This window comes from Fukomys damarensis, unplaced genomic scaffold (assembly GCF_012274545.1).
Source record: "Fukomys damarensis isolate Sample0158 unplaced genomic scaffold, DMR_v1.0_HiC HiC_scaffold_5, whole genome shotgun sequence".
Taxonomy (NCBI): domain Eukaryota; kingdom Metazoa; phylum Chordata; class Mammalia; order Rodentia; family Bathyergidae; genus Fukomys; species Fukomys damarensis.
Genome location: NW_022900917.1, coordinates 11,339,289 through 11,355,525, shown reverse-complemented (window position 1 = coordinate 11,355,525; position 16,237 = coordinate 11,339,289). Strand labels below are relative to the sequence as shown.

The 16,237-nt window shown below is 33.4% G+C and overlaps 1 protein-coding gene across 2 annotated transcripts in view; it reads right to left on the bottom strand.

Annotated features, from left to right (window-relative positions):
- Csmd3 (CUB and Sushi multiple domains 3) overlaps positions 1–16,237 on the bottom strand; it is a 1,090,649-nt gene that overhangs the window by 570,719 nt on the left and 503,693 nt on the right. The gene's annotated exons all lie outside the window — the stretch shown is intronic.

Here is a 16,237-nt window from a genome sequence, read left to right as displayed (position 1 = left end):
ATCAAAATTAGTTTTCCATCCTAAGATTCACAAGCTTGATATTTTTAATATTCATTGAAAACTAGTTACAAATTAAATGTGAGGCATTATAAAATGTCCTTTGAATGTAAATCGGCTGCTTTAATTAGAGAGTGGTATATTTACCCAATATTATGCTAATAAATATCTACAAAGGAGTAAAGCTTTGGATTGATTAAGTAATCAAAAAGCACTTTTATTTCTATTTATTAAGTATCCAAGGATTCATAATAGCACAGCTGAGAGACGTCAATATTAAAACCATTTATTCTGTTGCTGTGATTGTAAATAAGACAACTAAGACTATTTAAAAAAGAGCAACATTTAAATGTTTAATGAATTCCTACAAAAGTTAAAAGCCTTGAAGTTTCAATTTCTACTTCTTCTTTCTTCTTAATAAAAGAGTGTGTTTATTAATTTGCTTCTCGATCAACATAAAATTTGTAGGTGCTATTACTTTTAATCTACATTTTTGTATGATTTCATTAAAATCTTAACTGCATTATCTTTTTTAGTTTCTATTTAGTATCCACTATTTCCCTCTTGTAGATCATTGTTCTATGCTTATTGACTCCCCCCCACCTTCCACATTTACACTTGACTTTATTTCAGTCTAGTTTCTGTTCCCACTTCATGGTGACATTGCTTTTTCAATCCCAGCATTAAGACCCTAATTAACAAATCCAGGAAACTCTCAATTTTTCTTCATACTTGCTATTTCAGCACCAATGGAAAGTAGTACAAATTTGAAATTTTCTGCCTTCCTTTATATAGCACTGAACTCTTTTGTTTATGTATTAAATGGTTTTGGTCCATTGTATCCTTTTCCTAGTTCTGTTCTTTCCTTGGACCCTATCATGAAACATGTTTTAAAATTTGATTTACAGCCTCTTTTCTATTTAATGCTTCCTCTGAACAGCTAAACCAATTCACTTTAAATTTTGAATGTTCCTGTTCGTGTTGACAACATTCAAATCCATATCACCATCTTTGGGAACTCTCTCTTAATTTCTAGATTAATTTTCTCTGTGTTAGAAATTCTAGGAGATAATTTTAGGGAGCTTTTAAATAACACTTTAAACAAGGCCCTCTGCATCCCTGCCATAAATATTTTCAATCCCTATATATTGCTCCCCTCAGACATCACCGTATTCCTGTATTTTTGTATTGTGCACTGCTTCCCTGTCATTTTTACAACTTCATTTCAAAAATCCAATGATTCTGTTGAATAATCCTTAGTGCTACTATCTCTATGTTTCTAAAATACACATTTGATTACTTGGTTTCATTAAACTGTGGTATCTGTTTCCTATCCTCTCAAGGAGTTAGATTTCTTTTCCAATACAATAGTTTGTCTTTTACACAATCACACATTTTACTATCAGTGTAGATGTGTTGCTCCTTTCTCAAATCTAAAACATTCCTTCTTAGACTTATGTGCAGTGATTCTACTCCTACCAAGAAAGCCTGGCTTATATATTGCTTATTTCCATAAAAATGTTTCTAATTTCTCCACTGAAAATTTGGTAGTGGGTTATTCTGTGCACAGTTTGGAATTTGGATAGCAATCAATGTAAGTACTTGAGTGCTACCTACCTGATAGAGTATGCAATTAAGAAAACTCTAAGAAGTTTACAGCAATGAGAATTTAACAGCAATCACAACATGTTGGATGGAAGTTAGTAGAAATAACTTTCCTCTAGTGGCCTTGATTACTTGGTAATTTTCTGGAATAATGTGATTCTAATATATAAAACAATTATACTTTTTTGAGAGCAAGGACTTATTTGTCCTGTTAACTACCAGTACAGTGATTTTCACATTAGACACATTTACAATAGGAACAAATATCCAAGATCTTTGGCACAACTTTGAAATGGACTGTAGACTAAATGTTCTCTTGCTATTGATGAATATACAAAAGAATGAGAAACCAATGGTTGAAAACTATTTTCTCTTTACACAAAATTAGGAATGTAAAGGTCATTTAATGGCAGGCAGAAGTAACCTGTAAACATTTTGATCTCTTTGTCTACCTTTATCCAAACCTGAGAGTCTATACTTAACAAGTGCACTTGTATATTTGTAGGCATTTTGTATTTCTGTAGGTATATGGTTTTGAAAATTTGTGTTTTTATTTAGATATGTGTTTGCATGATTTTAAAAACTGCACTAATTCCATATGCATCCCTATGAAAACTTTCCCCCCATCTATTATGAATTCTCCTCTGGGCCAGTACAGTAGAGTTATTTCATGAAATGTAAGGATCCAAAGAGTAGCTGGCAGATGTACTGCAAATTCTTGACCAATTTTCCCTGTGAGAACAGTGTGTGATGACTAGAGGCTGTCATTCTCCTCCAAAAAGGAGGAGGAGACCGAAGAGAGGTATAGCAGCTCACTCACGGCAGTAACACAACTTAAGTGTAAAAGCACAACCACCAAGATTTTGCTGTAGATCATTGTCACATACTGGGGAAAATCTGCTTTTAGTTTTTCAACTAGAATACCTCCTTCATAATAGCTGAAGGAAAATCACAGTACCTATATGTGTACACTAATGCCAAGATCTGTATTTTACATTTGTGTTATTATTGCAGGATAATTTTTTTATTTTTATTTTTTTGGTACTGGGGATCGAACCTGGGACCTTTAGCTTGTGAGGCAGGTGGTGAAACCACTGAGCTAAATCCCTGGCCCATATTACAGGATAAATTTACAGAAAAAATAGTTTCCCAAAGTATGTGTGAATTCAAAAATTTAATCACTCTGTCTCAGTTACTCTCCAATACAGTTTCAAAACCAATAAAGAAAGAAAACAGGGCTTTATACTCTCACCAAAAGAATGATATCAATCATTTGTTCCTTGTGTTTTTCTTGAATATGTGAAAACATTTTAATATCCCATTCTCTGTATATATCATGAGTATGGCTTAACACTATTTTTATTGTCACCTCCATTTCCATTGCTCTATTTTTCTATTTGAATAATTTTCCTGTTTCTATTGTTATTTAATGATTTACAGACCCACTGGTTTATTATCAATAACAATTATTTTATGTGTGCCACTTATTTTTCCAATACTTTTATTGGTCTTTAAATTTCAGTTTTTTGCTAAATTGATTTTTCTCTGCAAATAATTTTAACTGTATGTCAACGAGTCAGTATCATTGCTTAGGTCATGTGTTCTGCACTTTGTTCAGAAAAGTTTTTTTTCAAATCTAAGAATGAACTATTATCTCACATTATCCTATTTTCATAGTTGTATTTTATTATATTTACATGTTTTATTTATCAGAAAACTATCTTTGTATGATATGGGCTAAGGTGCATTTACAGTAAATGCCATTTTGTCCTCTAGTAGTTGTCCAGCATGGTGGTGCACTCCTGTATTCCCACCACTCTGGGAGATTTCAAAGTGAAAACTGCTAGTTAAAATGCACCTTGTGTAACTTAGTAAGACCCTGCCTCAAAAGTAATAGAATAAAAATAAAATGGGATGGGGTTATACAGAGCCTATGCTTAGTGCCCAGTAGTACAAAACATTATATTTGATTATATTTGATATATTACATATTATATTATATTATATACACACATAAATAGATCTCTGTATAAACAACCTACACACAGACATACCCATATCTGAGTCTAATTTTTTGTACTTATTGACTGATCTATTATTGGTCTTGTGTGAGTAACACTATTTAATCGTTCTTAATATAAATGATACATATCTCAATTTGTTGTTCTATTTCAGAATTCTCTTGATTATTTAGGGGTAATAATTTTATCATGAAAAGTTTTCTAGTGCATTATGGTAAAGATGATTCTTATTTATATTGAGTGCAGGTATCACATGGATAGAAATGAAAGTACTATAGAAACTATGAAAGTCCTCAAAAAAAAAAAGTAGAAATTTCATTTGACTCTTTGGGGTATCATCCCATGAAATTTGAAGGTAAAATTACAGTGATATCTACATACTCATTTTGTAGCAGCACAATCAGTAATAGCTAAATCTTGGAAGCAGCCTAAATGTCCATCAAAAGAAGAATGGATAATGAAAATGTGGTATTTATATGTGATGAAGTACTACTCATCGATAAAGAATAAATTTGAGTCATTTGTAGGACTCAATGTATGCACTATAATACTATAATATTAACTGAAGCAAACCAGACACAAAAGTTAAATGTTACATGTTTTCTTATATGCAAACTCAAAGTACAAATAAAGAGAACAATAAAAGATAGATACTAGTAAATGAGGAAATAGAATGTTTGCAAAAAGGAAGAGAATAAAGAGATGGAGAGATAAATAAAGGAGGGGAGAGGAGAAAGGCATAGAAAAGAATAAAGATGTGTTATATACCCATACCAACTCTACACAAGAAATTTAATCATTACAAACTGCAACCATGAACTAATAAAAAAATTAAAAATAAGTAATTTTCTACTCTGAAATAGGCTTTAATAAACGTAGAGAAATAGGGCCTTGGATTTAGCTCAGTGATTCCACTGCTAGAGAGAAATAAATGAAATCACAATGGAGGTATTACAGTGAGGTAGGACATTTGACAAATCAAGCAAAACTGCTTATTTAAATGGTAAGAAAAAATAGTTGTAGGAAAAGAAAGCTCTCTAAACATAACAAGAAATATGTGAAATCAAAACAAGTTTTTAGTTTATCCAATTAATTATGAAGAATTTTGTCATTAAAGAATAGCTGTTTTAAATGAAATCACAATGGAGGTATTACAGTGAGGTAGGACATTTGACAAATCAAGCAAAACTGCTTATTTAAATGGTAAGAAAAAATAGTTGTAGGAAAAGAAAGCTCTCTAAACATAACAAGAAATATGTGAAATCAAAACAAGTTTTTAGTTTATCCAATTAATTATGAAGAATTTTGTCATTAAAGAATAGCTGTTTTAGGAAAGGAAATAAATTAGAAAAAAAACTGAAAAGTTTTAGAGCACTTGAAGAAGCCACAAAGCATCTTTATTTACATTTAATGTTGGCTTATTTAAATTCAAGTAATTTAATAACTGATAATATAAAGATGCTATATTTGAGTCACATTGGTTTAAAGAAGATATACATATGAAAAATTATACTTTCTCTTAGAGTAAGAATAATTAGCAATTCCAATTCATCCAAGTAGCAAAAAATGTAGTCATGATTTTGAAAAATATGAGATGGGATCAAAATGCATGGTGAACGGTTAAATAAAAATGTATTGCAGTCAAAGATGCATTGCCATTAATCGCCCTCAAGATACTCTCCCTCACTTATCTTGTTCTTACCACTGCTTGAAGCAGTTCTGGAGTCCTCCTTTGTGTCTTTTCTTTAAAAGGTGTGATCAAAAATTCCATGAATGCCTCTCCTAAGTGCCACTCAGTGAAAGGGCAAGGTTATAAAAATATTACAATATGTCTTCATCTACATTATTCACTGGATCTGGTGGTCCAAAACTTCTGGTTCTTCCTCAAACTCAAAATGATCATGAAAGGTAAATTTTTAAAATAAATTCAAGACATCCAGCTATCCACTGTGGTAAAACAAGGCACTTACAAAGCAGGACTTCCAGAGCTGTTTCAGAAAATGGCAAGAACAATGGTTTAAGTGTGTCTGAAACAACAGGAAATATTTATATGGGGTTTTTGACAATGTGTATTATTGTAATCATATTTTTTAAAAATTTCAACATCCATTATGTGCTTTGATCACACCTCACAAATTCAGCAAGACTTGTCCATTACCTGCATGAAGAGAACCATAGAAACAAACAAACATTGGTCCCAGGATTTAGCTCAGTGACACTGCACCTGCTTCATTAGCACAAGATCCTGAGTTCTATACTCAGTGCCGAAAACAACACAAAAACACAAACATTAATTGATTAGCCAATGTTCTATGCATTTCCTATATCTATGATTATCAACTCCTAGTGCCTTATACAAAGTAAGTGTTTACAATAGTGTTCTTATTTTATTCATATGCCCCTTACATTTTTAAATAGGAAAGACAAAAGTGGCCATTTTTCCAGGTTTGGTTTTATTTGCAGAATAAAATAAGCCAATATTTAAAGAGAAATCTCCGAATATTATTAAGAGCACTCTTCCTTTAAAGATAAGTGATTTAAGTACTGGAGCAAAAGACAAAAAAAAAAAAAGTCTCTAGAATCACTGTCAATACATTTATTTTCCCTTAGGTCAAACACATAGTGTTAACTAGAAAGGAAAGGCATTTGGAAAATTCCTTAGGAATAATGTTAAGAACAATGAAGTATATTTTTCTGAAACTGTAACTTTCAGACATTCAGATTTGTGCTAGATAGACTTTCTCTACTACACAAGTAAGACAACTTGCCATGTTATGTTTGTTCTTGATCAAGAAGGGTCTGATTCATAGTTTTAGGATTCTTTTTGCACAGAGTCTACAAAGTCTGTTCTGCTTATAGCTGTCTCTGGGTTCTGTGCCCTAAAAGTTCTTTTCACTCTCTCCTTCCTTCTCGATCTTTACGAAATTTTATAGTGAAGGATTTTTGCCATCATGTTCCAACACATTCCCGAGCTTTGAAAATTCCATAAAACTCTTTCCACTTATACACTTGCAATTCCTGAAACATATCAATAATGTTCCCAGGCCAAAACTTGCTATTTTTCTGGCCTTGCTCAATACCACTGAGAGCGAGGAAGAAGGGGTTAAGATATAAGTGATAGGATCTGAGAGGAACAGCTACTCTGACACAAACCGATGGACTGTGAATTTTTTATACCTAATCCCTTGTTCCACTCAAAGGGGTGAGGGAGGTGTCTTGGGACTCTTCCTAAGCAAAAGCACACACACAAACAGAAACCTTCTCCCAAGAATAACTAGCTTCAGCATTAGAGAAAAATACACACCAGTAGGTAGGCAGAGATTGAAGACGCTAATGGGATAAGCCAGTGTGTGAAACCATGAAAAGCTACTGTGCAGGCACCTTCTCTCCCTCCCTCTACATATGATGAAGAAGACAAAGGGCTGAACCCCTGCTTGAGCAAAGAATAGAAGTTGGGGACACTGCTTACTCTCAGGGAACGTGGGGGAGTCAGCTCTCTAATGCTTTCAGTGGCCTCGTATTAGGTTTCAGAAGAGGAATAAATCCTTTACTCGTGCATTTGAGTTTCTGTCTTCTATTCTATTCTAATTCTTCTATTGAAGGTAACAAGAACTTTTAGAGTCTGTAACTGTACTCCACAAATGGCCTCTTCTGAATACTTCTAAACTCGGAGCCTTTGTTTACATATCATTTTCTCACTCACAGATACGTACAGTATATACACACAAGTGTGCGTATGCAGCTTATTGTCTGTTTTTGTCATGAGAATGTCAGATCCATGAAAGCAATGACTTAAGTGGGTTCACAATGATACTGCCAGAGCTTAGAACGGTGCCTGCCTCATGGAAGGGACTCCCTGAGTCAGTGAGAAGGCAAGTGGTTAGATAATGAAAATATTCACAGTGATTTAATTTTGGTATTGGTTTTAATTTTTCTATTGTGTATTTTTTTGGCGGGGTAGTGACAATTCAAGTTTCTACCTCTGTTAACTGCTCTCACCCACCAGAGATTTACTAACACTGTGCAAAACGAAGTCTATTTGTCAGCTGCTACAAGAACTTGTCTTTAAGTTACTAGAAGATTTCTGGCAAGGAAAATTTCTTTTGCATTAAGAGTATGGCAATCTACACCTCTGAAAGAGGCATTAAAGTGATTTCCAAATAGATTTATATTTCTTCAACTAACCCTGCTTCTCCAATTTTGTGTTTGCAGTGGAGTAAATCCAAACCTTGAGGACCTCAGTTCCTTTAATTTTTAACGTAGACGTTGGACCACATCATCTAAGAAACCTAATAGAACGAAATTTCTCAGATTATGCTACACAGTTATCCAAGGACTCTGCGTGACTTCTGCCAAGATGTTCACTGAGGTGAGTATGGTCTGGAAGAATATCACCAGCCAATGAGGGCTTCTTGTCCCAAAGAAATGTTACTGGTAATACTGTTGACTGACACTGTATGTATAAGGATAGATCCACTTGAAAGATCTATTTGAATTCAAATGTTCTTTCAATATTTTCTTTTTTAGTTGTTCTTTACCTCTGAATCAGAAACACTATAGTCTAGCATGCAGAAGAAGTAATGCTGATTATTGTTTTAAATTATACAGCAAGGGCTTAGGCATTAAAGTGATTTCCAAATAGATTTATATTTCTTCAACTAACCCTGCTTCTCCAATTTTGTGTTTGCAGTGGAGTAAATCCAAACCTTGAGGACCTCAGTTCCTTTAATTTTTAACGTAGACGTTGGACCACATCATCTAAGAAACCTAATAGAACGAAATTTCTCAGATTATGCTACACAGTTATCCAAGGACTCTGCGTGACTTCTGCCAAGATGTTCACTGAGGTGAGTATGGTCTGGAAGAATATCACCAGCCAATGAGGGCTTCTTGTCCCAAAGAAATGTTACTGGTAATACTGTTGACTGACACTGTATGTATAAGGATAGATCCACTTGAAAGATCTATTTGAATTCAAATGTTCTTTCAATATTTTCTTTTTTAGTTGTTCTTTACCTCTGAATCAGAAACACTATAGTCTAGCATGCAGAAGAAGTAATGCTGATTATTTTTTTAAATTCTACAGCAAGGGCTGGGGATTTAGCTCAGCTGTTCGGTGGCCTGCCTTGCAAGCACAAGGACCCGAGTTCAATCCCCGGTACCAAAAACAAATAAACAAACAAACAAATAAATAAATAAATAAATGCTAAAGTGAGTACTTTGCTAATTGCTCAAAGAATAAAGATTCATAGCATCAGAGCAAACTGCTATACTTTGACAATAACTTGAAATCAGTAAAGTAATAAACTATGTTTCTTCAAATGCACAGGATGTGGGAGTCAAAACAGGCAATATTATTTCAACTTCATGAATTCTATTGCTTCTCAAATCTCTAAACTGTTCTTTAGAGGATGTGTATTCTATCTAACTGGGTACAGCTACATAACAATGAATGAGGTTGCATAGGCTGACCCTTGTGTTGTGCAGGAAGTCAGAATAGCCCAGACTAAGGGAGACACCCCAACAAAGAACTGTAGTTCTTTAGGGATTTCTGGGTCCTATGAGGCAGAAAGGAATATTCTCCAGGATAAATAAATACTAAATGATTACCAATGGAGAAATGGTTTCCACTGGTTGTTTTGTAGACTGAGAGACATTGTGTGGCAACATCTTAGTTAGCAAAGGGAATTACCCTGTTCTCAGAGTCACGCTAGGAAAACGGCTACCCACAAGCTTAAATTTCATTTTTAATCCTTCTTTGCTCACCCACCACCAGTGGCTTCAGAACTCTACTCTTACTATTATCACACTTTGCAATTTTTATCATGATATCTCTTTCTTCCCCAAAAGCAATCTTGAGAAAGTTCAAAACTAAAAACATGATGCTCCTTGTTTTTAAACAATGTTACAGATATTGTTAAAATGCCCATATTACTAAAAGAAATCTATAGATTGAATGCAGTGCTTAACAAATTTTCTAATCATATTCTTCACAGAATAAGAAAAATATTCTAACATGTGCATCTATCCAAAAAAGCCAAATAGCCAGTCATTTTTTGCTGAAAGAACAGAGCAAGAGGCATTACATTATGTGACTTTGAAATATACTAGAAAATTGTGTTAATCAAACCAGAATGGAATTGGCAAAAGAAAATACACAGTCATATAGGTCAACAGAAGATAACAAAACATCTCATAAGTAATATCTAAAATATTTACATCTAAAACAAACTGATTTTTGTTAGGAGACGTTAAAAAGCATTGTAGGAAAAACAGTGCTTTCAATATATGGTCCTGGGAAAACTGGACATTCCAATGAGGAAGAATTGGAATACCTCCTTATCTCTCACCAGTTACTAAAGTCAACTGTACAAGAGTTAAAAACTGAAATGGAAGAGTGAAATGAAATCAGTATAAGAAAATAGGGCAACACGTCAAGATATTGAAATGGGCAAGAAATTTTTTTACAAGGCTTCAAAAACACAGGGAATAAAAGCAAAAACATTCAAAATTGTGGCAAATTAAAAAAAAAACAACACTCCGCATGTCAAAGGGAATGGTCAATAGAGTGAAGACAATGTGTCATCTGACCAAAGTTTTTTACCTTTAATTAATTTTATTGGTACATCTAAGGTATACAATATACAATATAATGACATTCATCATTGGAAATTTGCACCTTTACATAATCCATACTGGTTCTTATTTTTTCCCCATTCCCCTGCCCTCACTTCAACCCTTCCATCCCTCCCTATATACAAAGACTTTGTTTGCATTTTTTTCCTTTTCTCATATTAATCCCATTGCCTTCCTTCTTTTACCCTACCCTTCCCACTTACCCTTTCCCTTTGTCCCTTCTCTTCCTTGTTTATAATATGCAACAAACACACATCTCAAAAGCAAAAATCAGCCTGCTGGATGTGCTAACATAGACTCCCGTTCGCAATCACTCAGGTGGCTGAGATGGAAGGCCTGCTTGAGTCCTGGAGTTTGTGGCTAGCCTCTAAAAAATTAAATGAAATAAAAAGTAAAAATAATGAAATAGAAATGGATAATAAACTGACTTTTATCAAAAGAAGACATACAAGTGATCAAAAGGTATGTAGAAAAACACTCCACATCACTAATCATCAATGAAATTCTAATTAAAATCACAAAAAGATACAAACTGATTCTAAAAAGAATGGCTATCACCAAAAAGACTAAAAGTAGTTACTACTGGCAAAAGAGTGAAGAAGAGAGAACATGTGGACAAGTTTTAGAGCAAACAGTATGCAGGTTACTAAAAAATTTAGACCAAAGCTTCTACCCAGCAATTCTAGCACTGGGTACACAGCCAAAGTAAATGAAATAGTTAAACAAAAATCTGCACTCCCATATTCATTGTAGCACTAATCATAATAACCAAGAAAGGCAGATAACCCAAGTGTTCATTCTAACCATGAATGGATGAAGAAATATGATTCATATACAATGAATTACTATTCAACCATAAAAGGAAAGAAATCCTAGAGCACCAAGGATAAAACTAGGTATCATTATTTTAATTGGGATAAGTTAGGCACAGAGACAGGTATCTTGTGACCTCACCTCTATGTGGAATCTGAAAAGGTAGATTTTATAGATCTTGAAAGTACAACACTGGTTACCAGTGGCTGAGACTACTGGGGAGAGAGGGATAAAGGAGCACTAATTTACAGTTAGATCAGAGTAATGTGTTCTAGCTTGTTGTTGCACATCAGGATGCCTATAGATAAAGAAATGTACTTTATATTTCATAGAGTTAAAAGAAATGATTTTCAAAGTTTCATCCTAAAGAAATCAAATGTTGGAAGACATAATGTTTTCTGTGATTTAAAAATCACACAATGTTTACATGCATCAAAATATCACATGCTATCCTTCAAATATGTACATTGTGATGCTTTTATTTATCAATCAAAACATTTAATAAAAAATAAAATAAAATACTATGTAATATAATGTACCTGAAAAATGCTGAGTTATTTACCTAATACCAAAATTTTGTTGTAAAACAACAGCTGTACAGTTATGGAAACAGTGAAGCAGTTAAAATCTCCCATTCTTGACAGTCATGAAGAGGCCACATGCCCACACATATACACACACAAACAGAAGCATTCCAAGGTGAAAGATTATGTCTGTCTAAACTGTCTAGAATCATCCATAAATGGATAGTTTCATGATATTAATTTGGATCTTCATGAGAAACTGATAAACTGTCCTAAAAGCAGTAACAATCAGGTCTAAACTTCAAATATATCTGAGTGTCATCTGCATAAGATGCGAGTCTAATCCATGTCTACACTGGAAGGAAGCATATAAATGTTGAATAAAACTGAAATGAACCCAATGCAGGGAACTGGAAAACAGAAAAGATGCTAGGAAAGAAAAAGAATTAAAATCAGCAAGCCGTAGACTGCATGGGATCAGATAAATCCCATTAAAATCCAACAAATATAGTTCCTATTAAAGATAAAAAATGTAATATTCAGGTTTTCTAAGCAAAAAAGGATGAAAATTCATTTTTTTCCTTCACTAGTTCTTCACTGATGTTAATTTAACTTAATTCTATTTGTTTACACTGTTGACTCTCCTTGCTGTTTGTATCGATGAATCATCCCATTCATATTATGGATGAGAACACATATGGCATTAAATCAGTAATGAAATGATTTACATGTGTTACTGATTCATTATGATTTTCAAATAAAAATAAAATAATATGCGACTGATTTTATTTTTGCCAGAAAGAAAAATACATGAAGGAATAGTGCTTTGAGGGCTGTCCAGGAAGGACAGAGTATGGGAAGAAGCCAAGAAGTGAAAAGAGAAAGGAGTAAGAAGATAGTGGGCTGAAAAAAATCACTGGATAAAAACCTCATGAAACAGGTTGGGTGAAGGATTTAACACGTAGGAGTGCTTTATTTTCAGTTTCAAGTTATTTCAACAAATACATGGTACACCCTTTTCCAAATATAGCAAATTATCATCTGCATATATAAAAAGTGTTTTGCTTATTTAGATAAAATAGGAGTGAGAATGTCTCTTTAATTTCACACATAATTGATGTAATCCAAAAATTAGAAACACAAATTTTGAACTAGAATTCATACTTGTACATTTTTGTCTCAATCTGTTGCACCCCCTAAAATTCATTGTAATTTAAGGAAATCTTTGAATCTTCCCAAAACTGAGTGATTTACTAACTGATCTATATCTTCAAAAGCAAGAAGAAGTTCATTAACAATTCCTAATTTCAAAAGAAGGTTCTAGAATTTATTTCTGTGGCTTTTCTCAGTTTTAAAAATTGGAAATATTTCCTTTTAGCTCTTGACCTGCTCATTAAAATTCATTCTCCCCAATCCCTACTTCTTTTAGAACAGTGACACTGTATTTTAATTATCTGTTTACCTACTGGGATCCTTTATGTCAGTGACCACAGCTTTTATCTCCTCATGACAAGAAGTCACCCTAGTGTATCCTGCATAAGCAATGCTCAAAATTTTTCATTTAAAAAAATTAAAAAACAGCTAAATATTCCTATATATTAGAAATAAAAAGGCCAAAGTTTAAAACTCACATATTTCAATAAAATGCAAGAAAAAAGAATGATCATAGAAACATTTCAGAGTAATTTAGTTATCACTTGTAGTAGATAAGTTTTCTTTCTCGACAAGTCTAATTAATGAATATTTGATAATTGTCTATTATAATAAGTTATGGCAATATTCATTTATAAACAAACATTCACTTATGTTTCTATCTAAAATGGATCTGCAGCATTAACAGAAACAGAGCATGATACTGAAGGGCCGTAAATGCCATGATAAAGGTTAGCGGCATGGGAACATGCCCGAGGGGATGGTTGCCTACCTGGGGTGCTTACAGGCCTAATGAAGGTAATGTTGAAGCAACCTGAAAACTTAGAACACAGGAATGCGAGTGGAAATTCCGGACTGTTTTCTAGGCAAGAGGGAAAAAGAATTTAAATAACATGTTGCATATAGGAAAACTGGAATTCACAGAACATTGAAAGCTATTGTTCAAATAATGTGAGATAAAAGAGGGCCATGTGTGATAGGTTAAAGCCTTTTTTATATTTATTTTTGGATCAAATTTAAGGAAACTCTATGTGGATACAGAAGGGCATTTGAGTTGAGAATGTGTATATTTATATTTTGATCAGCAAGCCACAAAATGTATGGTCAATTCAGAAAGTAAAAATGGTGCTTAGAAAGAGCCAAATATCAAGCCATAACTTTTTCCCGAATAATCTGTTAATGTTTGAAAATGCACTTATACTTCATTTCTATCTTATTTATTTTTCAAATAAAAATTTTACATATTCATCAGGCACCATGTGTTATATAAAAATATCTATTTAGTTTTAAATGCAGAGACACATGAATTTATTATTCACTTATCCATCTATTGTTTCATTCACTAAACCAGCATTACAGGTTAAAAGCTATGGTTTACTAGACTATTTGAGTAACTGAGAATCTGTTGACCAGGCCCTACCTTCACAATCTCACATAAGGATGGAGACAAACTAGCAAAACCCAGTTACAGATTAATTATGTAGTCATGACAATGTTGCAAAGGAAATGTTTACAGCACTTTGAGATACACCTGTGGGAACCTGACCGTAGCCTGAGAAGTGAGATTAAGAAGCACTCTTCCTAACAATAGTAGAAGCTCACAATTGTGTGCAGATCCCAGCCAGAGGCCTGCCCAGACAACAGCCCAGCATGGGGACCAAGAGGCCATCATTCTGAACCCAGGAATTAGCACAGTGGTGAGCAGCAGAGAGAAGGGCTCTCTGAGGCCTGTTGAGAAGTGAAGCCCACTGGGAGAGCAAAGAGTCACTTCAATAACGGCACAGCAGACTGCATTGCTTGAAATGAGAACACACCTCAACAAGACTCAAAACCAGACTTCAAAATCACCAAAGGCAAAACAACCTGAAACTCAACCAGCTGGACTCCCTGAACTGGCAGCAAAAGAGGACCTGGAAAGTGATTTGTAAAGAAGCCGGTAAGCGATTTTTAAAGTATCTAAAACACCTATTTTTAGGTAGATTTTCTATGATTTTATTTCTGCTAGTAAACTGAAAGAATTCTTCATGATAAAAAGTCAACATAATAGCTAACCATTTCCCAAAATAATATTGTTTCTTTAGAAACTTTTCTCTAACAATTAGAATATATTTTTAAAGTGGCATTCAAGACCCTCTTAGAGGGAAATATTGATACACAAGAAAAACAAAATTTTACAGATGTGTAGATCACTTCAGGGAATGAGTCCCTCAATTCTTGGGTATGAGAAACAATACTATATGGGTGAATCTATTTTTCTATGCAAATAATAATACTTTAAAATTATTATTAATCTGAGGAACAAAATAAAATATTCTATTTAATGCCATCAGTGAAGAAACCTCATGGAGTTCTACTCATTTATATTTCTAGAGAATTTCACATACGATAGCATTATTCATTTCAGAAAAAGTTCTGAAATATTTTTAAAAATCAGAAAGTAGAAAAGTCTTAGCATAAAACTGCCATTCAAAGCAATATAGAAACAATACATTGGTCACAAATTACCTAGATATTGGACAGGAAAGAAAAATGAATTAATCTTTTATCTCCTATACTGAAACAAGGTAGATAACACTTAGAAAATTTTGACTACCATAAAGATTGAGTTTCACAAATGAAATTCCAGATGGCTTCTTCATCCTGATATGCTGATGTCAAATTAGCTTAATTAAAACTCTCAGATGTTTAAATTACTAAAAAGAAAACCCTCAAATTATGTAAGAATGAGATGTGAAACTAAAATTTCGAATCAGACAGTGTGTGTTTAAAGGTCCTCAGCTGATTCACCAGGTTATTGAAACAGAGTGGGTGGGGGAGAAGAAATCATACATCATATTGTAGGAAAAAAGACATCTTTACTCAAAGTGTTCAGAAATCTGAATCTGGCCTAAGTTTTCCCAAATTTTCAATTTTTTAAGAGAATCTAGGAATCTGGATGTTCATGTGAAATATTTAATTTTTTGTTTGTTTGTTTGTTTTGAGACAGGGTCTCACTATGTAGTTGAGACAAACCTGGAACTCACTATGTAGTCCAGGCCAGTCTCAAACTCATACCGATCCTCCTGCCTCAGCCTCCTGAGTGCTGGGATTACAGGCATGAGCCACCACGCCCGGCCTGAAATATTTAATTTTTAAAATGAAGACAGTCATTTAAATTATAACAGCCAAACTTATATGAGTACTTCTGGTGTATAAACCTGTGGTTTTGTGTTTTATTCACATATTCATTTTGATATGAAATAAAAATAAGATTATGATTCCAGTGGAATAAAAGTTAGAGAAAATATTTTCAAACTTGTATTTGTTATCGCAACTATTTTAGTACTGCTAAGTTGACTAATAAAATTTTTTAAATGACTTAAAACAAAAATAACTTGCTAATTTACTTTTTCTACACAATGCTCTTCTATAGAAATTAAATTTTTATTTTGTGAGCCAATAGTTTTAGAATCACATAAAGTTGTAACTATTGTATAACATAAATGTATG